Here is a 23,162-nt window from a genome sequence, read left to right as displayed (position 1 = left end):
GACGTTTTGTAACTTTTATGACTTTTATAAAGAAGGTTTTAGGTTCATAATTAATTAGGTTCTGAGTACATTGAAACATTATTGAAGGTATCGGAAAAAATCATGTCATCCTGGAGCTTTACTGGCGTTGCGTAAACAAATAGAGTTATGTATTACGATATAAAGGCTATTTATATTATTCTTATTGTACTCGCGTGAAACTAAGATTGGTAGCTAGTTTATTATATTTGATGATGTCTAAATGTTAAAAGATTTGCGTATAAATGACGTCTTGACTGACGGCGAAATTGTTATCTGAACTATGAAAGAAAAATTAAAGCGGATGTAAGTAAGTAAATGGAATAATGTGTTGAATATTATGAATAAAGATAAGTGCATTAATCAAGAACTGTTTGTAGTGCATAATATAGCAGAGCTATTAGTAAAACACATAGAATGTGTAAATCAAAAGTTTGTTTATTTTTACTCCTTCTTCTATTGGAATAGAGTGTAGTTAAGAGGCAATGGGTTAGATATACTAACCCATTGCCTCTTTATACAAGTATAAATGTAAAGAAATATATTTTATTTTTACAACAATAAAATTATTTTTATTCAATATTTATATTATGAATCAGGTAATTAATTTTGAAGTATTTTCATATAAATATGGTCAGCCTTGTCTTGCTCAGGTTTGATAACCTAAACTAGTTAGATTAGTATTTTATTGAGAAGAAATATTTACTTAACCTTAATTGGATTTGAAAAGTACTCCACGTAACCACTCAGTAACAAAAGTAACCACTCAGTGGAACCGATACAACATAGAAACCTTCAAGAAAAGAGCGTGCTCATTCCTTAAAGGCTGGCAATGCACCTGAAAGCTCTCGAGGGTTGCAGGTGTCCATGGACGGTGGTAGTCACTTTCCGTCAGATGAGCCTTCAGGCTCATTTGCCCCCTCTTACATAAAAAAATAAATAAAGAAGAAATAATTTAACTCAATTTTAAAAGAAGAAAGAGATGTTCAACGCCGAGAAACAAGTGATGACTTATCAAGTATACTTAAACTTTAAAATTAACAAAACGAACATTGACAAATTTTGACCCGAACTTCGTATCTAACTTGTTCTTTATAAAAGTAGTTTATTTATTAAAACATGTTGACCACACCTTAACGCTTAGCGACATTATCGAAACTATTAACATCATAATTATCACGGATAAGATTACTGATTGACTAAAAAAATATTCAGGCAGAGTTAAAAATACTTTAGCTTAAATATAATTCATAAAATGGTAAATTTACTACATAAAAATACAATTAAAAAAATTATTATTATATTAAAATAAGTTTTTAATGGAAAAGAAAATTATTTTTTCCTAATTTCCATAATTTAAACCGGATTTGATATTAATAATAGCAGTAGGATAGACGTGTGAAAATGAAATTTTTGGCAAGTATATAAATCAATATATTATTATTTTTTTTCAAGTATAATTTTAAATTGTTTATTAAGAATATGTCGAAATAATTCAGCACACTTCCTGTATCGGCTTAGAATTTGTTATAAAAAAAAAATGTTAAAACACTGTAATCTCATTTTAAGTGTGTTCTAATGAGAAAAAAAAATCATTAAATCCAAACAGATATTTTAAAAATAATATACATCCCAGTTATGCTATCTAATAACTATGAATATTTTATATATAAGTGAGTCTTATGAAATCTATGCAAAATAATTATCAATTTAACTAAGATTACGATCTTTGCTAAATATATATAAAAGGGCTTTAGTATTATGATGTCATAATGATTATGATAATAAAGATTGCTACCAGAGCTCAACGCAATCAAAATAACATTAGGTTATGCCACAAGGTTAATTGGTAGGCAGGCAAATGGGCCGCCATTGGAACTATAAAGAATATTAACCATCCCTTACATCGCCAATGCGCCACCAACCTTTAAACCGGAAAACAACAATATTAAGTATGCTGTTTTTTAGAATATATAATGAGTGATTGGTACCTAGACTGGCTTGCAAAAAGCCTTACCACCAAGTAAAAGTTATTTCATTATTATATTTGGTATGCTTTGTGTCAGGCGACACTAACTTTTCTCGGGAATACTCTTGGTGTCGAGTTGGTTTCACGAACACTTCTCTAATCTGACTCCTATGACAGCTACGGGTTAAAGCGAGTTGGGAATTCCAGTCTACCAGAAACCACAGCTCAAATAGACAAAAAAGAAAAGGAGAAAAGGGAGAAATCAGTGTTTAACTAAACAGCCCATAAGCAACGTTTATTAGTAAGAACGTTAATGCTTATGAAAAATAAAATATATTGATATAAATCTGAAAGAATAAAATAAAATCATTTAACACGACAATTTTTCTATTTTCAAGGAAGTGGCCAATATTTTTTTATATTCATAATACGTTGTGTATAATTCAATTTTCAATTTCGAGTTGGAATGCGAATAATCATAAAACTTTATCTTGGATTAAAACTAGTATCTAAACAAAATCAGTAAATAGGATAATTATCATTTGCTTATTTTACAATCATGACGTGTAACATGTTTTATGTATAAAAGCTGAGGGGCTCATGACGATCCAGAATTACCTCGTATGTCGTCATCGTAACGGATATTAGCACTTTTTCAGCATCACCCAGAGCAATGTCTTTTGGAGTGATATTTCGTGGTAATATTGTAAGCCAAATAATACGAACATTTTTAATTTTTAATCTTAAAAATGACGAAATCCGGATAAGATATAAATTTGTGGTTATTGTTTTTTGGGATACCAAAACTTTCTCTTTCAAAAGTCCAACAGTGCAACGTGAATGAACTGTTGATTATGTACTTTTCGTTAGTTTTACCACAAATCGCATTTTAACATTAAAATTAATCATTGGGATATATACGTGGTACCGACTGGTGGTAGCTTGCACCCACTCATCAGATATTCAAGCGCAAAACAGCAGTACTTGTTATTGTTGTGTTCCGGTTTGAACGGTGAGTGAGCCAGTGTAATTACAGGCACAAGAGATATAACATCTCAGTTCCCAAGGTTGGTGGCGCGTTGGCGATGTAAGCCATGGATAAAATTTCTTACAATGACAATGTCTACGGGCATTGGTGACCACTTACTATAACGTGGCCCATATGACGCTTACCTATACTATAAAAAAACACCAAGTCGTGGGTCAAAAGTGCGGACCAGTTCCTTAGACAGGTCTTAAGCCAAAGACTAAATTCCTATTTGTTTGACATACAAGTGAGCATTTGTGGCGCTTTGGCACTTGAGTTGGTAACGCCTTCAGCGTTTATGTATAGCGATACCATCAGCGTGTCTTTATTGCATCCCACACAAGGGCACAAATCAAATCAAATCTAAATATTGTTATTCGAATAGAGTTTTACTAAGTATTTTTCAACCGTCGATTGGAGTATAGATTCTACCGAAACTAACCAGTAAAAACCTAAAATTTACTCTTTTTTAATGAATAATAAACAACTAGTTCATTTCTGAACGAGATCAAACAATCATTCAATGTTCTGCATTTTTGATTGGATATTCTGAAATTTCTTATCTCAATTTAATTATGTCGTTTAAATCTATAGTAATATCTTAATAGGATGTTTGTTTTAACTCGCTTATCCCCTGAAACTGTCAGTTGGATTTGAAAAATTATTTTTTCATTTGATAGAAAAAATTTTGAGGGTATTTGACATTACGTTAAAACTCACGTTGCTAGTTTAATATTAGACAAATTTAGAGAAATGAAAAATAAGAAATATTTACAATTTTTGTATGTACGAGCACTGCAATGTTCACACTGGGGGTAGAGCTTTGTGCAAGCCCGTCTGGATAGGTACTCACTCATCAGATATCTACCGCAAAACAGCAGTACTTGGTATTGTTGTGTTCCAGTTTAAAGGGTGAGAGAGCCATTGTAATTACAGGCACAAGGGACATAACATCTTAGTTCCCAAGGTTGGTGGCGCATTGGTGATGTAAGCGATGGTTAACATTTCTTACAATGCCAATGTCTATGGGCGTTCGTGGCCACTTACCATCAGGTGGCCCATATGCTCGTCCGCCTTCCTATTCTATAAAATAATAATAATTATTATGTCTACATAACAGCAAGCGACAATTTTCATTGATAAGTCACAGTAACAATTTTTAATAATAATCATAATATAATCTGTGCTTAACATCTCATTATTAAAAATACGTGGCAAAGTCCTTATATATTTTAATATATGAGACGTATAAATCGGCACCCGCTTTCAACAAAGCAAATGTAACGTAGCGTTTACGTCAAAATCGTAATTATATCGTAAAATCTATCGCAATCAAACGTATCTTAACTTTATTAGCAACCATAGATAACACATCAAAGACGATTGCCTCCAAGATTGCAATCAATCAGATGAGATTATCTTCAAACGATCGAGATATGATCCTTATCTTAAGTGGTATTGAATACACAATACGGTCATCTAATTGCAATAAAATGATTGATCGTTCATTTGACTTTCATCATTAGCACGTACAGCTTACGGGTGCGTTTCGCGTATTTAATTAAGGGTATTAATAAATGTTACTCGGTATACATAGAATAATATTTTATATATACCTAGCGTTTTTTATTCGGATGTACGTCGCACGGAAGCAGTAGGATGTATATTGCTTGTAACGTAATGCAAATTGATTGCAATTTGTTACGCAAATGGTTATATTTAGATGAGATTACTTGATAATAAAAACAAAATCAAAATATTCTTTATATCAATAGGTATTTATGAGCGCCTTTGAAATGACATTTTACAAGGTTCAATTTAATATAAAACACTTGTTGGGACTGTAGTTTCTATGCAGAATCAATATAAAACTCAGTAGTTATATCTTTCTTAATCGGAATAAATAGTCAACTACCTATATATCTTGTATATATACGAATTCAACGCTTTATATATTAATATTAATATATAAAGCTTTATATATTAATATAATATATAATATTATTGTTTAAAAATTGTAATTTTTAGTTTTAAGTTTGGGTGCAATAAAGTGTCAAAATAAAAAATAAATAAAATATATCATGTATATATTCGGATGTGTGAACTAAACCTTTTTTACTTTTTATTTTAAGTTTTAATTCAAGATTTAAATTTATTACTTTGTCGCTTGCCTGGGTAGGTACCACCCACTCATTAGATATTCAAGTGCCAAACAGCAATACTTAGTATTCCTGTTTAAAGAGTGAGTGAGCCAGTGTAACTTCCGGCACAAGGAACATAACATCTTCGTTACCAAGTTGTGGGGCATTGGCGATTTAAGGTTGGCTATTATTCCCAAATGTTCATCACAGTTATAATATGGGTTTAACTTATTTATTAATTAAATAAATAGTTTTCGTCCACGGCTTCGTCCGGGTTTTGGGGGGTGGGCTGGACCTACGTATGTAAGGACATCCGTCCTTGGGATTCCGCTCGCTGCGTAAAATTTCATAAAAATCAATGGCTTGGCTGTGACAAACAGAGTTACTTTCGCATTTATAATATTATTATATGTATATAATGTTAGGAATTTAATTAAATACTAGCGAAACATACATAAATAGAAAGATAGTGAATTGTCAAGATAAGGCAAGTTATTGGTTTAAGCCGGATGGATTTTTGATTGGCGATACATAAACAAGTACATATAGGTGACACGTGTTGAGCTGCAAGTGCCATACATTTCTTCGAAAAGGGAGGAAATAATATTATTTTATTTATTGATTCGCGTCATATTTCAGAAATACTAAATATCAATTTCCATTTTCTCTTCAGCTCTTTCTTCAAAGTTGAAGGATTTTTATACGTTTTCTTCAACTATTCTAATCACCATACATATATATGACCAGAAATATTATCTTACATCACCAATGCACCACCGACCTCGGGAACTACGATGTTATGTCCCTCGTGTAGTTACTCTAGCTCAATCACCCTTCCAACCGGAATATTATAATACTGAGTATTGCTGTTTAGCTGTAGAATACTTGATGAGTGGGTTGTGCCCACCCATCAAGCTTGCACAAAGCCGTGCAACCAAGTAATGTAAAGTAAATATATATATTGATTGTAAAATGCGTAAACTACTAATGTAAGGTATAGTCATGATGTTATTATGGCTTTAGTGATATTTTTAATGTCTCGACAGTCACCAGAATGTAATTAAGTTGAAGACAATTTTTTTAATGATACCTAAACATGTACATGCTTTACTTACATTACGAGTATCGATCAAGCTATAAGCGTAAGCGTTGTTAACAAATGACTGTGTAAGATATACGAAAGACAGAAACTAATTGTTATTATTTTATCAAATCCATTGCATTATCAATCACTATAGCCTTCTCCTCTTTTTTTTATAGAATAGGAAGGGCCACCACGAGCATATGGGGCACCCGACGGTAAGTGGTCACCACCGCCCATAGACATTGGCATTGTAAGTTAACCATCTGTTAACCATCGCTTACATCACCAATGCGCCACCAACCTTGGGAACTAAGATGTTATGTCCCTTGTGCCTGTAATTACACTGGCTCACTCACCCTTCAAACCTGTTTTGCGGTAGAATAAAAATTCCAAGTCCTGTAGAAAGGCATACACGAGAGCGGATGCACAGCGCATTGTACAGATTGGTCATGACCTTTTTTCGCATCCTAGGGGCTCCCGTAGCTTCTGGCGTCTGACCAAGTCTGTGCAAAACAATTTCTGCCAGCCTTCGCTGCCACCGCTCAGAAATCCGGACGGATTGCTAGCTCACAGTCCGCAAGAGCAAGCTGATCTCCTGGTTAAACTCTTTGCCGACAATTCCGTCATCGATGATTGTAGTGCGCTGCCACCTACAATACCTTCATGTGGCCATACGATGCCTGACATTAAAATCAGGCAACGTGATGTGCGTGCGGAGCTGCAATCACTTGATGTACGGAAAGCTAGCGGTCCCGATGGAATACCAGCTGAAGTAGCATAGTGCTGAAGAAGTGCGCAGCGGAGCTGTCTCCTGTGTTAACGCGCCTGTTCCAACTTTCTCTCTCTTCGGGATGTGTGCCGGATGCTTGGAGAAGAGATAATGTGCAAGCGGTTCTCAAAAAAGGGGATCGGTCTGACCCGGCAAATTATCGACCAATAGCTATCACCTCAGTACTTTGTAAGGTGATGGAACGGATTTTAAACAACCAACTGATCCATTATCTAGAAGATCACTGTTTAATTAATGATCGTCAGTACGGGTTTCGACCAAAACGGTCCACAGGTGATCTTCTAGCGTACGTAACACACCTCTGGGGTGAAGCTATCGACAAGCATGGAGAATCGTTGGCTGTCAGCCTCGATATCTCCAAGGCTTTCGACAGGGTCTGGCACAGAAGTCTTCTCTCCAAGCTGCCGGCATATGGTCTGCCTGCTCAGCTATGCACCTGGATTGCCAGCTTCCTACACAAGCGTAGCTTTCGTGTTTTAGTTGATGGTTGCGCTTCACAATTCTATGTAGTGAATGCTGGGGTCCCCCAGGGATCTGTGCTATCTCCCACACTCTTTCTTTTGCATATCAATGATATGCTCTCTCTTGGGAACATACATTGCTATGCAGACGATATTACAGTGCATGGTGGATACCATGGACGCGCAGTGGCTGGGCGAGCGGAAATTGAGGAGAGGCGGAAGGATCTTGTCATTGAACTCGATAGGATGTTAGAGCTCATCGCCAAATGGGGCTCTGATAATCTTGTTGAGTTTAATGCCAAGAAAACACAGGTATGCGCTCTCATGGCGAAAAAGTCAACATTTTCCCCTCTTCCCTCCCTCTGTGGTACTCCGCTGGTGATACAAAGCAAAATCGCCATGCTGGGGATTGACGTTCGCTGCGACCTTAGTCCAAGGGATTACATCGAGGCTGTTATAAAAACAGCTTCACGGAAACTCGGAGTTCTGAACAAGGTGCGGCGCTTTTTCACGCCACAACAACTGTGCCTGCTGTACAAAACACAGGTACGGTCTTGCGTGGAATATTGCTCGCACCTTTGGGATGGCTCCGCTAAGTACCTACTTGAGGCTTTGGACCGGTTGCAACGACGTGCCGTACGCATTATTGGCGACGTAAAGATCACAAACACCCTTGAACCTTTACAATTGCGTCGTGAGATAGCAGCACTGAACGCTTTCTATCGACTGTATCACGGCGAGTGCTCTGAGGAATTATTCTCTCTAATTCCTGCTTCCCCCTTCCTTCTTAAGTCCACGTGAGCTGGTTCTCGATGTCACCGCCTAACTGTGACATCAATTCCATCGCGAACAAAGAAATTTGGCAACTCCTTTCTTTGTCGCACTTTCAAAAAATGGAATTCCTTACCAGCTCACGTGTTCCCCTCCTCTTACAACCCGGGTTCCTTCAAACGAGGCGTGAAGAGGCATCTTGCGGGCCGGCAAGGCGAAGGCGGCTAGTGCAGAACGTTTTTCCCGTCTGTACTGGCCGTCGTCGCGTTTAGTAGTAGAGTCATTTGCCCTCCCGGCGAATATATATAAAAAAAAAAGAATATCTGGTGAGTAGGTACCTACCCAGACGAGCTTGCACAAACCACCTCTACCAACAGTATATTTTCAAAAATGATTTTTACTGTGTATAAGGAATCCATATGTAAATGTTCATGTCATTCGGTCATTCTTTTACATATTTCATTAAATACAAAGTATTAAAAACATATGAATAAAAAATAAATAATATATAAAATAATGAATTATTACCGTATGTATTACATGTAATTATGTCGATTTTAAAGAAATGATTTTGGAGTTTGCGTGAAAGAGATTATATTATTGCTGGCAACATCCTACCTGAGAATTTCTTTCGAATTAATGTTACAGTTAAAGAATATTTACATATGTATATGATTTATTCTTTTTATTTTACACATACACATTTTGTCTTTAACAAAAATTTCTTTTTTCAAGATCTTGATTAGGTTGGCGTGGTTGGTAGATACTTGCCTTTCACGACGAAGGTTGTGGGTTCGATTCCCACCCAGGACAGACATTTGCGTGAATTAACATGTCTGTTTGTCCTGAGTCTGGGTGTAATTATCTATATAAGTTTGTATTTACAAAGGAAAAGTAGAATATGTAGTATATCAGTTGTCTGGTTTCCATAGTACAAGCTCTGCTTAGTTTGGGATCAGATGGCCGTGTTTGAATAATGTCCCAGGATATTATTATTATTAAATATTTATATTATTAAAATTATTATCATTTATGATTTAATGTGAATAGTTTTGATATTTGTCGCTATGATATCGTATCGTCTATCGGCAATTGTCAAACTAATTTTCAAACCATAATCAATAGCAATAACAATAAAGTTATATTATTATTATAATTTAATTGTAATTCAAATAGATTTTTGATAATAAAATATTTGTAAACATGTAAAATACTGGTCGTGTGTTTCAGGTGCTGGGTAAAAGTAGCCTAAGTCCATCCTTGCGGTTCAAGCTCGTTGCGTGCCTAATTTCATCATAATCAGTTCAATGGCTTAACTGTAATAGGTAGAAAGACAGACAGACAGAGTTACTTTCACGTTTATAATATATATGAACGACTTAACTAAATACGTAAAGAATATCCCTTCAAACTGCTTAGTCGAGGTCTTCTCGTCTCTAAATAAGGTTAATATAGCTTATTTAGAGACGAGAATAATCTTATAGGTCATCGGCTCAGCAAAGCTTATTTCACCACCCTTATTTATCGCCAACAGGATGTGTACGAGTATTATAAATACTAATTACATCCTCCTGACTGATTTCGATCTTTGCACAATTGTGTGCGCAAATACAAGTGCAATCCCTAGTCCTCCAATACCGGAACTACGCCAGCTTTGCGCACTTTCCAAGGCACGGGAGTGTTTGCCTAGATTTTATCTGCAAGATCCATGTATATTATCTTCTGAATCGTCTCTCGCTTGGGCAACAGTAGGCCTTCTAGTTATGACTCCTAATAATGTCTTAGATGTTCAAGATTTTTGGAACAGACACAAACCTGACACGGACATCTCTACAGTAGCTATATTTAATTTATATATATTTAGTGCATAATTCTTAAATAATTAATATTATTTAATAAAGAATTGTAAATTAAATAAAACAAATATTATAAATTGTTTTATTTTGTTTCAGAGAGAAAATTATTAATAATTTGTGAGTGACTTTTCTATATCAAACGTTTTATCTTTTGATTGAACTTCTGTTACATATAATTATATGCTGCGCGAACCTTCTTTCCTTATCAAATCCAAAACTTCTTACGCCATCTGTGCGTCACTAAGTAAACCAAAACATTTACCTTTAATTAGTAATTTTATCTTTTAATACTCGTAATAAGTCCCAGGTGACGCTGATACTAAGGTGTATCAATTTTATGCGCATGCGTTTTACGACATTATTTTATTGGAATTATTTATTTTGAAGAAATTGTTAGCGTATTTACTATTATTATCAAAATTTAAATAAAATGAAAATCAATACATCTGTATTGAAGAAGGCTCTTATTAGTTCGTTTTATTTACTTTTGAATTTTCATGACAGATGATTAAATTGAATATAAAATTACCAACCGCTTTGAAATATAAATCATTTTGAGAAAAAAACTGGAATAAATTGTTTCTTTTCAAATGAAATAAATATTATATATCAATTTAATTTATTTAGGTTAATCGTAAATTTAATAAAAATATGCGAATAATTTAAAAAAAAAACAAGTCAAAATCAAAGAAATGCTTATACTTTCTTCTCTATAACAAATATGTGTGTTCATATATGACATCTTTAACTTTATATTCGTTTATTGTTGTTATTTTGTTTTATTAACACCATATACTCTCTATTTTATATGACTTGAAGAGAATGCCCTTTGACATTATTTGTACAAATAAATAATTTATGTAATAAAATACTATTTGGAATAAAAAATAAATACATCAGAAATAATATAAATCAAAATAATAAAGTTATTTGGTGTATACGAATTCACTGAAAACACGTGTGTGGAGATGACATTATTTGAGAAAAAAAAATCCAGAAAATTTCGCAGTTCGCATGATTTTTCGATCTTCAACAATCATTGTTATATTTCAACCAATTTACACAAAATCTTAATGAATTCGGCGTCCATTTGTGAAAACCGTATATAAATCCGTTTGGTATTGTTTGACTTTATCTCAATCAGTCAGCTGGGGAAACAATGTTTTACAATAAGTAGCGATAGTAACTTTCTTAATAAGTAAGCGCCTATCATATTTGGTAATATTTTAATGAGGATAGACTTATTGCTATAAAATTACAGCAGGCATTTTAAAAAATTTAAGAAATAAGTAATTATGACAATTTTGGCAATAAAATACACATGTGACTATTGAGCACGAAATATATATTTACTTTATATGTATAACTTATATACATTACAGCAGCTTGTTTTAAATACCCACTTTATTATGACTATTACAATATGCTGATTTTGATAAAATAATATATTTTAAAAGTATGTCCACTCAAATGTTTGATACTCATTTTAATTGGATGTAAGTAAAATCATTTAAGATTTTCTTGAAAACTAATTGAACTTGTCATAAGAGTGTATTTTTCATAAAGCCGATTTATTTTCTCATCGTTTCAAATAATGTGTTATTCAAAAAAAGGATTTTGTTAATATATGTATATATACTTGTAGGTTTCCTTTTTTTATTGGCTCCACCATAATAATAAGCTCCGCTCCGCTCCCGACACTCGCGTCATATAACGCGGACATAGCTTGAAGTCTGACAGCAGTTCATGTAACGGAAATTATAACTCATTGTCATTTTAGAACTATAATATATACATTTATGGTAATTTGGAATAATATATTTCGATGTGACAACAACAGTTTTCTATTAGATAAAATTTTAATATAAAAAAATATTTTAAACTATTTTCTTTCTCAAATTAAATTTATTCTCGTAATTATATAGTTACGTCAATATGTTTGTATCTTTATAATTTACTGATTATGCTTTTGAGCGTTTAAACGTCGTTGGCAATGTCGCCAAGAAAGGTCCTGCCAGCCAGTGACAGATCATGTCATCCACCACGTCTTGTTGCTCTGTAGCTGTACGCCAATATTATAATAATGATAATGTCTTCCAGACCGATTTCGGCCACGGCGGTCAATCTCAAGAAAGATTAGCCAACTCCGCAGGAGATATTATAGTGCATAAGTGTGTGCGCAAACACAGGTGCACTCTTTCTTCCCCTACTCTCATAATCCGATGGGACGGCAATCTGACACGACTGGGTAAGAGTTCAGGCGCAGGACCAACGGCTTTACGTGCTTTCCGAGGCACGGGAGTATACACACCTCCAAGTTCCAGACTCCGGGATGCTACTGAGAATTTTCTGACAGAAAAACCCAATAACTTTTTATTAATCCGACCTGGGAATTGAACCCTGGATCTCTAGGTCTGTGGCCTTACATCAAGCCACTAGACCAAGGAGGCAGCCTTTTTTTTTTTTTTTTTTTTTTTTTTTTTTTTGGGGGAGGAAAGGCATTTACGCCTGCCGCCCGGTCCGGGGGGACCGGGACGGGTATGTGGGACTCACGGGGCAGAAGGCCCCGTCCTACCCACTAAAACCTCCCCGGATTTCCGCCTCTCCGCAAGGCGGCGGGGTCACGGGAACGTTGTGACTTACAACCGCAACCCCGCCAGCGGTCGTCGCCATAAGGCGACCCATCTCGAGAGCGCGCCAGGATGTTAGGGCGCGCCTCCCTCCTCTCTGTGCCTCCGTCCTGTTACGTGACGGACTCCCCCGAGTACGCCACTGGAGGCTGGGCGTCAGGGCTTGAAGCCCCGCGGCGGATCAACAGACTGCCTCCGCCGCCAACCACACCTTAACTCTGCGGCAGCGTCCGGCCTGCGAAGGCACGTCGTCCTCCCGCTCCGCTCTGCCTTCTCCTTTTGCGACATGACGCATGCGCTGAACCGGGACACTGCCGCCCATATCTCTTTGCTTACAAGTGTACAAGCGCCTGCAGGCACCTCCTGGCCCACCCACGTTCGGGAGGATCCTCCCTAGCGCCCCGGCTGCAGCCACAAACTTTGGGGCCAAGCGCCGGAAGTGCTCTTCGAACTTCCACCTGCCGTCGAGCACGAGTCCCAGGTACTTCATCGTCGACCCGACGGCGATGGAAGTTCCGCCCACCGTTATCGCCGCCCCCGGAGGTGGCGCGTTCCGAGGCCCGTGAAAGACGAGGGCCTCGGATTTGTGTAGGGCCACCTCGAGGCCCACCGCTCGGATTCGGTGGACCACGTGCGCCACCCCAGCCGTGGCGCGATAGGCCGCCTCCCGGTATGAACTGCCGCGGGCCGACACGAGGGTGTCGTCAGCGTAGCACGTGACGCTGACCCCCCGCAACGTGGCCCCGCGCAGCACCCAGTCGTAGCCGATGCACCACAGGAGCGGTCCTATTACCGACCCCTGCGGAACACCGCACGACAACGACCTGACGGCCCATCCGTCCGCAGTCGGGAAGGCCACCGCCCTGCCCGAGAAGTAATCGGCCACGGTACGCCGCAGGTAGCCCGGCACACCGTGGAACCGTAGGGCCTCCATCACCGTTTCCCAGGGCAGGGTGTTGAAGGCATTGGAAATATCCAGCGACACTGCCAACACAACCCCGCCCCGAGACACCTCCTCCTCGGCCAGGCCCCTCACCCTGGCGATCGCGTCGAGCGTCGAGCGGCCGGGACGGAACCCGTATTGCCGCTCGTCAAGTCCCGGCTCCATACTGCCGACGAGACGGGCAGCGAGCACCCGCTCGAAGAGCTTGCTCACCTCGTCGAGCAACACGATCGGGCGGTAGTCTGACGGCTGATCGGACGGACGCCCGTCCTTGCGGATCAGAACGAGCGTGCCCGTTTTCCACCGTCGCGGGAACCTACCCTGAGACAGGCATGCGGTGAAGAGGCGCCGCATGCTCTCGCCGAGTTCCTCCGACGCGATCTTCAGGGCTCGACCGGGGATTCCGTCGGGCCCAGGGGCTGTCTTTTTCGACCCTAGTCTGATGACAGCCGCCTGCAGTTCCGCCTCGGTGATCGGAGTCACCGGACCTGTCGTCCTCCTCTTGGGGCCTGCTCGCGGGCGGCACCATGGCCGGTGGCACGAACTCTCCCCGCTCGGGGAAGAGCGTGTCCACAACCCTCGCCAAGAGCTGTGGCTGGAGACTGCTGGTCAGCGGAGGAGCCCAGGGTCGGAGCTTTTGTCTCACGACCCGATACGGACGCCCCCACGGATCGCCGTTGAGCGTCTCCAGCCATTCCTCCCACGCCGTCTCTTTGGCCTGTGCTATGGCCTTCTGTAGGGCCTGGCAGGCGGTCCTATATCCGGTGTAGAAGACCTCCTCCGCGTCGTCATCACGGACCCTTCGTCTCCTACACCGAACGTAACGCCTTGCGCAGCCGACGGAGCTCCGGACGCCACCAGTACACCCGCCGACGTTGCGGGTGCGGCTTAGCCCTCGGCATCGCCGCGTCGCACACCCGGGACAGGGCGCCGTCGATCCGGTCGGCCTCCTGGTCGATCCGGAGGACCGGGTCGGAACCGGCCCCCCAAGCTTCGACGATGGCCGCCTCCTTCGCCAACTGTCCGTCGAGGCTAGCCAGGCACCAACGCGGACGACTTTCCGTTCTTCCGTCAACAGTGGGCCGAACATCCCAACGAGCCGACGCAGAGACATCGAACCGAATATATCGGTGATCCGACAGTGTCTCCACGCCAGTCTCGACCCTCCAGTTTTGAGCACGGCGGGCCAGGGCGTTGGACGCGAACGTAACGTCCACGATCGATTCGCACTGCCGCCGCACGCACGTGCTCTCGGACCCACTGTTCAGGACTGCCAGCCCCAACGAGACCGCCCACTCCTCGAGCATCTCACCCCGGGCATCGGTCACAGGAGAACCCCAAGCCGTTGATTTGGCGTTGAAGTCCCCCGCGACCAACACCGGTGCGGGCGCCGCTTGCCCGATCAGAGTCCCGACCTCTGCCAGCATCTGCTCAAACTCGGCGAGACTCCGACTGGGCGAGGCGTAGACGGCGACGACCGTCACACCGCCGACGACGGCCAGCACGCACCCCCTGCCCCTGGCCACACCCTCGATGGCCGGAGCGCCAGTGACCGCAGGGGCGACGATGGCCACGACCCGTTCGTGGTCGGAGACCCAGTCGTCCCGCGAGGGAACGAAGTAGGGCTCCGATACCATCGCCACGTTGATCTGCCACTCTGTCATGCTTTGGACTAGTAGGTCCTGGGCCCTGGCAGAGTGGTTGATATTGGCCTGAAGACAGCGCAGGGCCATCACTGCGCGGTCTCCATCGGCTCCGCCTCTGTGCGTGGAGACGCGGCTACCGGGCCTTTCGTCGCCACCTGCCCTGCCTTCTTCTTCTGCGTGGCGCCCTTTCCGCCCTGGCACGACTTGCTGCAGGCGGCATGGGCAGCTGGCTTACCTGCCGCAGTGCAGACCACGCAGTTGGCTACGGCGGCGGAGCACTCTCGAGCCTTGTGACCGGGCTGACCGCAGCGAAAGCACAGACGGCTTCGGTCGACTTCCCGGTCACACTTTGCCCCCATGTGCCCCCGCTCGAGGCGCCGGAAACAGTGCAGCGGTCTGGGGTCGAGCAGCATGACTCGCGCCGACACCCACCCGACCCTTATGCGACCTACCTCCACGACCTTCTTCGCGGCCGAAACGGGGCAGCTCAGCCACAGAGAGCCCGAGCCGCTCGAGCCGCGAGCGATGATGCCCGCTTTAATGGCCCCGGTAGGGCAGCCGCCTTGTTCAGCGACCGCCGCCACGGCTTCCGCCACCATCACGGAGTCGTCCAGGTCTAGTACCCTTAATTCGACACACTTTGTGGGTCGATGGATCTGGACAATCTCCGGGCTGAGGGCCTCGCGGAGCTTTTCCGCCAGGGCATCCGCCGCCTTCTCGGCCTCGTTGGTGCCCGGCGGCACCTCGAGCATCCGCGCTCCCGTCGCCGCGGTCCGGAACCGTACCGCCGTCAAGCCGACCTCCCGGAGGCTGATCCGGCTTTTAGCCAGGGCCAGAGCCTTCTCGTAGCTCCACCCCTTGTTCTCAGCACCGGGCTTCAGCGTCAGCGTTATCGCTGCGGTGCGAGGGGGGCGGAGTTTCCTCCTAACCGGGACCTTCTTGGTGGCCCCGGAAGAAGTCGGCTTCGCCGCCGCTGGCTTGGCGCGCGTCTTCTCGGCCTTCTTTGGCCTGTTTGGCCTCGCGACCACGGCGCTCCACGTAGCCGGAGTGGCGGCCGGCTCCGCGGACGACTGAGGAGCCACCCTCCTGGCTGCTGCCTCTTGGGCAGCCATACTTCTCTTAGGCCGCTTCGGCCTGACAGCAGCAGGCTTGGCGGCGCTGGCCTCGACGCCCTCAGTTGCGTGGGAGGCGGCTGGAGCCTACCAAGGAGGCAGCCTACGCCAATATTATTTTAGTAGCATAATGTATTTCTTTTTATATTCTTTCAATTATGTTGTTACCATTATTTTTTATTATTTTTATTATATTCGCCGGGAGGGCAAATGACTCTACTCCACCTGATGGTAAGTGGTAGTAGAGTCCAAAAGCGACGACGGCCAGTACAAACGGGAAAAACGTTCTGCACTAGCCGCCTTCGCCTTGCCAGCCCGCAATTTTTGGAAGTGCGACAAAGAAAGAAGTTGCTAAATTTCTTTGTTCGCGATGGAATTGATGTCACATTCGGTGACATCGAGAACCAGCTCGCGTGGACTTAAGAAGGAAGGGGGAAGCAGGAATTAGAGAGAATAATTCCTCAGAGCACTCGCCGTGATACAGTCGATAGAAAGCGCTCAGTGCTGCTATCTCACGACGCAATTGTAAAGGTTCAAGGGTGTTTGTGACCTTTATGTCGCCAATAATGCGTACGGCACGTTGCTGCAACCGGTCCAAGGCCTCAAGTAGGTACTTAGCGAGGCCATCCCAAAGGTGCGAGCAATATTCCACGCAAGACCGTACCTGTGTTTTGTACAGCAGGCACAGTTGTTGTGGCGTGAAAAAGCGCCGCACCTTGTTCAGAACTCCGAGTTTCCGTGAAGCTGTTTTTATAACAGCCTCGATGTAATCTCTTGGACTAAGGTCGCAACGAACGTCAATCCCCAGCATGGCGAATTTGCTTTGCATCACCAGCGGAGTACCACAGAGGAAGGGAAGAGGGGAAAATGTTGACTTTTTCGCCGTGAGAGCGCATACCTGTGTTTTCTTGGCATTAAACTCAACAAGATTATCAGAGCCCCATTTGGCGATGAGCTCTAACGTCCTATCGAGTTCAATGACAAGATCCCTCCGCCTCTCCTCAATTTCCGCTCGCCCAGCCACTGCGCGTCCGTGGTATCCACCATGCACTGTACTATCGTCTGCATAGCAATGTATGTTCCCAAGAGAGAGCATATCATTGATATGCAAAAGAAAGTGTGTGAGAGATAGCACAGATCCCTGGGGGACCCCAGCATTCACTACATAGAATTGTGAAGCGCAACCATCAACTAAAACACGAAGGCTACGCTTGTGTAGGAAGCTGGCAATCCAGGTGCATAGCTGAGCAGGCAGACCATATGCCGGCAGCTTGGAGAGAAGACTTCTGTGCCAGACCCTGTCGAAAGCCTTGGAGATATCGAGGCTGACAGCCAACGATTCTCCATGCTTGTCGATAGCTTCACCCCAGAGGTGTGTTACGTACGCTAGAAGATCACCTGTGTACGGTTTTGGTCGAAACCCGTACTGACGATCATTAATTAAACAGTGATCTTCTAGGTAATGGATCAGTTGGTTGTTTAAAATCCGTTCCATCACCTTACAAAGTACTGAGGTGATAGCTATTGGCCGATAATTTGCCGGGTCAGACCGATCCCCTTTTTTGGGAACCGCTTGCACATTAGCTCTTCTCCAAGCCTCCGGCACACATCCCGAAGAGAGAGAAAGTTGGAACAGGCGCGTTAACACAGGAGACAGCTCCGCTGCGCACTTCTTCAGCACTATGCTACTTCAGCTGGTATTCCATCGGGACCGCTAGCTTTCCGTACATCAAGTGATTGCAGCTCCGCACGCACATCACGTTGCCTGATTTTAATGTCAGGCATCGTATGGCCACATGAAGATATTGTAGGTGGCAGCGCACTACAATCATCGATGACTGAATTGTCGGCAAAGAGTTTAGCCAGGAGATCAGCTTGCTCTTGCGGACTGTGAGCAATTGTGAGTGAATTGTTTTGCACAGACTTGGTCAGACGCCAGAAGCTACGGGAGCCCCTAGGATGCGAAACAAGGTCATGACCAATCTGTACAATGCGCTGTGCATCCGCTCTCATGTATGCCTTTCTACAGGACTTGGAATTTTTATTATAGTTTGCTTTCAGTGAGTCAATGTTAGATGCCCCGCTAATGCAGCCGTTGATTCACTTGCGATATGCCGCCTGCTTAGATGATACAGCATCGGCACATTCACGAGTGAACCAACGGTTACGCGTACTCCTACTGACGAGATCTGAGCTAGGAATGTAGTATTCCATTCCCAACATGATCTCGTCAGCAACAGCAGCGGCACTAGCTGTCAGGTCATTCCCACTGAAGCAACGTTCCTTCCAAGGGACCGACGCATAGTAATCGCGCATACCGTCCCAATCCGCCGACTTATAGTGCCAAACGCGACGTTTGCATACCGCTAGTGGCGGCAGCTTGGCCTGTGGCACTCTGGTAGATGATATAAGGCTGTGATATATCTCAGCCAGACCTCCTAAACTATATATATAAAATAAAGCAGCGCAAGACCGGCCAACGTGGAAATCCTTGGGGGAAGCGTTTGTTCAGCAGTGGACGTCTTTCGGCTGATATGATATATAAAATAATGCCAATAGAAGACCATAACAGTCAACAGTGTATTGTTATTGGCTGGTCTTTAGTCTTCGTATTTTCACCAATATACTATAAACGTATTAACCGTCACTGAGTTAATTGACATAGACCTTGCTCACACGCAGACTTGAGGCGGACTGTAAATACTATAATATTATGAAAAATATCGATATGAATTCATAGACAATTTTTAGTATTTTTTATAATTTTGCCGAGCCGAGATTGCATAGTGGTTAGAACGCGTGAATCTTATTTTCACTGAATTTTCATGTGCTTAATTTGTGATTATAGTTCACCTCGTGCTTGACAGTAAAGTAAAACATCGTAAGGAAATCTGCATATGTGTAATTTCATTGAAATTATGCCACATTTGTATTCTACCTAACCACACTGGAGTAGCGTAGTGGAATAAGCTCCAAACCTTCTCTTCAAAAGGGAGAGCAGGCCTTAGCCCAGCAGTGGGACATTAACAGGCTGTTACTTTACTGTTACTGTTATAATTTTAACATATTCCTAACAAATAGGTATTTAAAAATCATTAATTCAATCATTCTATTCACTCACTCCTTCAAATCGAAGTACAAATACAGTACTAAGAATTGCTGTATAATGGAAGAATATGTCAAAAATGGGTTGTACCTACCCAGACAGACTTGCACAGCTACCTACCACCAGTTCAGTTTTCATACTAAAGATAATATTTCAACCAATGTAAATCTATTTTGGAAATAGATAAGGCTATGACGCAGAAATACATTCTAATAGTTCTAAAATAAAATATTACATAAATAATAAAAAGCGTGGAGTCAGTATTCCTTGATATTAATACAGTGTAAATTAAATCAAACAATCATTTGTGCTATGCAAATTGATGGAAAAGAGTGACTAATAAAATTTATTATACTTGCAACACTAATTACAAAGAATACACATTAACTCTTTCCAACTTATAACTCAATTTTGTGTCATTTAAAGTTTTTGCGCCATTTAGAAGTTTAAAGTTAGTGGTTAAGTGATTGTGAAAGACTAATAATAATTCAAGGCTTAGCCTATAATTTAATAATTATAATATACTTTTATTACAAACACAACACGTACACTAGTGACCGGCATGTGCTAAATTTTATTGTCGTTTTACCGATCAGTGGAATCCCAGCCAAGGTGATAAGGAAGGAAGGAAGCCAACTAAGGAAGATGTCCCCTTCATTTTGTGGTCCTTCGAGTTATGGATATTTAATTAATTTAAAGCGGTATTAATTTTGCCTTTTTCAACTATTAACGAACTACTATACTATTGTATTACAAAGTTATATATATATATAACTATATGCATATATATATATATGCTCATATTTGTATATGCTCCCTTCATATTATATATTTTTCACAAAAAATCTAACTTTCATAGTACTTCCACTCGAAATTTTGTTTTAAAAGCTGCGGCTTTTTAAAATAATTTTATTAATGAAATTATTAGTTTAAAATGGGGTCATATAAAATGATATGCTTGTATCTAACATGAAATATTTTATCTATTATAAGTATTAATTTTTAATGCGGAAAACGTTCACATTTTATTAATTCGGTAATATCGGCGTATGAAAAATTATATTTTTTTCAATGCGGAATGCTTAATAACAAATTCAGTTAAATTATTATACTTAATAGATATTTTTAGGAAGATATCAATAATTTTCAATGGTAAGCATTTTATAATGGAAGGAATATAAGTGCTTAATTTATTTTGTTATGTTATAATAAAAAAGTTATGAACAAGTATGATATTGCTATTACATAGTACGATATTCAAAGTTATCATTAATTAATATTTTATTGTAGCTTTTTGTTATGTTTGTTTGTTCACTCGACTTTCCAGGTGGTAAGTTGTTTACAGTTTCGGCATTCTTTGGCATCTTAAATTCTCATGTACCTCTAGTTACCTAGAAAACGCATTTTCGTTTCAAAATTCATGAAGCCCACGTACAAAGATCGATTCTAATCTAGATATTTTTTGATAATACCAGTTATACCGAATTAGCAAAACCGATTCATTTGTCAGTAAATAAATTAATTCAATGCCAACTCACAGCTCTGGAAGAGTAGACAAAAAAAATTAAGCACACATTAATGAATAATTTAATGTTAATTACATTGATGTCGTTATTAAATACTGATTGATAATTTCAATCCATTTCTGATATAAAACATATAATATGTTTTTAGTAACGATTAACCCTGGCGCTCACATACACAGATAAGAAATATTTATATTTCATAAAATACATTATTTACATTATATCGTTGAGAATATTTTAATGGATTTACAGATTAACTCCAATGCACTTTTATCATATCAGATACAATAAATTTGTACTCAAATGACATAATACTCAATGACAAAATATTCATTCATCCGTTTTAACAATAATATCATTTGATAACCGTCGTTGCAAAGAAGCAATCCTTCTAATCAAAATTTGGTTAACGTGGTCAGTCTTAAAAGGAAATGTCCAATGACGCGAACTATAAAAGCGTACGCACTCTTTATTATTTACGCCTGCACTCATATAATCGATGTTACTGGAGTGAGATCTGGTACCAAACCACAACGCTTTTTTTTAAGGCGAGAGATTATATATGACACTCGCAATTTTCTAATTTTGATGGATAATTTTTGAAATAAACAAAAAACTGAAAGAGCTGAAAAAATATACGATAACATGTTTAAGGAATAATACTGCATCGATAATATATAAATATTAACTATTATAAACTGTTATATAATATAATGAGTAACAAGTATTCTTACAAATACATAAAAATAAATTAAACCTACCTAAAATACTTAACCAAATATTATAATACTATCTTCAATAATGCTAATATTTGTAAGTGAATAGATGAGATAGAGCTATGACAGTGCCGAAATATGTCCTTATATAGGATATTCTTGAGTTATTCTTCTTGGATTTGAAATTATCCTAGTAACTCTAGGCATAATTATAGGCAATGGCAGATCATCGTAATCATTAAAAATAACATGAGGCACTTCTTTAGTCGCTCTTCTTTTACCCATTTTGTAAAAACCTACGGATAATAAACATAATATTATGAGCGATAAAACTACAACCATAGTGATTGTCCACGCGTTCCAAAATGAATATTCCGTTTCAAGAGGTCTTTCAGTGGTATTTTCTTCATCATTTGGTTCTGTAGATGAATCTGACTCTATTGTACTTTCAGTCGTTATGCCTGGATTGTTTGTGAATATTGTATCTGTAGTTTCTGGCATTATTGTTGATGTAGTATCTGGCGTGATCGTTGAAGTTGTTTCTGGCATTATTGTTGATGTAGTATCTGGCGTGATCGTTGAAGTTGTTTCTGGCATGATCGTTGTTGATGTTTCTGGCATGGTCGTAGAAGTTGTTTCTGGCATGATTGTTGTTGATGTTTCTGACATGGTCGTAGAAGTTGTTTCTGGCATGGTCGTTGAAGTTGTTTCTGGCATGGTCGTAGAAGTAGTTTCTGGCATGGTCGTAGAGGTTGTTTCTGGCATGGTCGTTGAAGTTGTTACTGGCATGATTGTTGTTGATGTTTCTGGCATGGTCATAGAAGTTGTTTCTGGCATGGTAGTTGAAGTGGTTTCTGGCATAGTTGTAGAAGTTATTTCTGGCATGATTGTTAATGTTGTTTCTGGAATGGTCGTTGAAGTTGTTTCTGGCATGATCGTTGATGTTGTTTCTGGCATGATTGTTGTTGATGTTGTTTCCGGCATGATTGTTGATGTTGTTTCTGGTATGGTCGTTGAAGTTGTTTCTGGCATGGTCGTAGAAGTAGTTTCTGGCATGGTCGTAGAGGTTGTTTCTGGCATGGTCGTTGAAGTTGTTACTGGCATGATTGTTGTTGATGTTTCTGGCATGGTCATAGAAGTTGTTTCTGGCATAGTTGTAGAAGTTATTTCTGGCATGATTGTTAATGTTGTTTCTGGAATGGTCGTTGAAGTTGTTTCTGGCATGATCGTTGATGTTGTTTCTGGCATGATTGTTGTTGATGTTGTTTCCGGCATGATTGTTGATGTTGTTTCTGGTATGGTCGTTGAAGTTGTTTCTGGCATGACTGTTGTTGATGTTCCTGGCATGGTCGTAGAAGTTGTTTCT

The sequence above is a fragment of the Nymphalis io genome, chromosome 14, assembly GCF_905147045.1.
Source record: "Nymphalis io chromosome 14, ilAglIoxx1.1, whole genome shotgun sequence".
NCBI classification, from domain to species: Eukaryota; Metazoa; Arthropoda; class Insecta; order Lepidoptera; family Nymphalidae; genus Nymphalis; species Nymphalis io.
The sequence above is the reverse complement of the archived record's forward strand: the minus strand, read 5'-3'. Positions refer to the sequence as shown.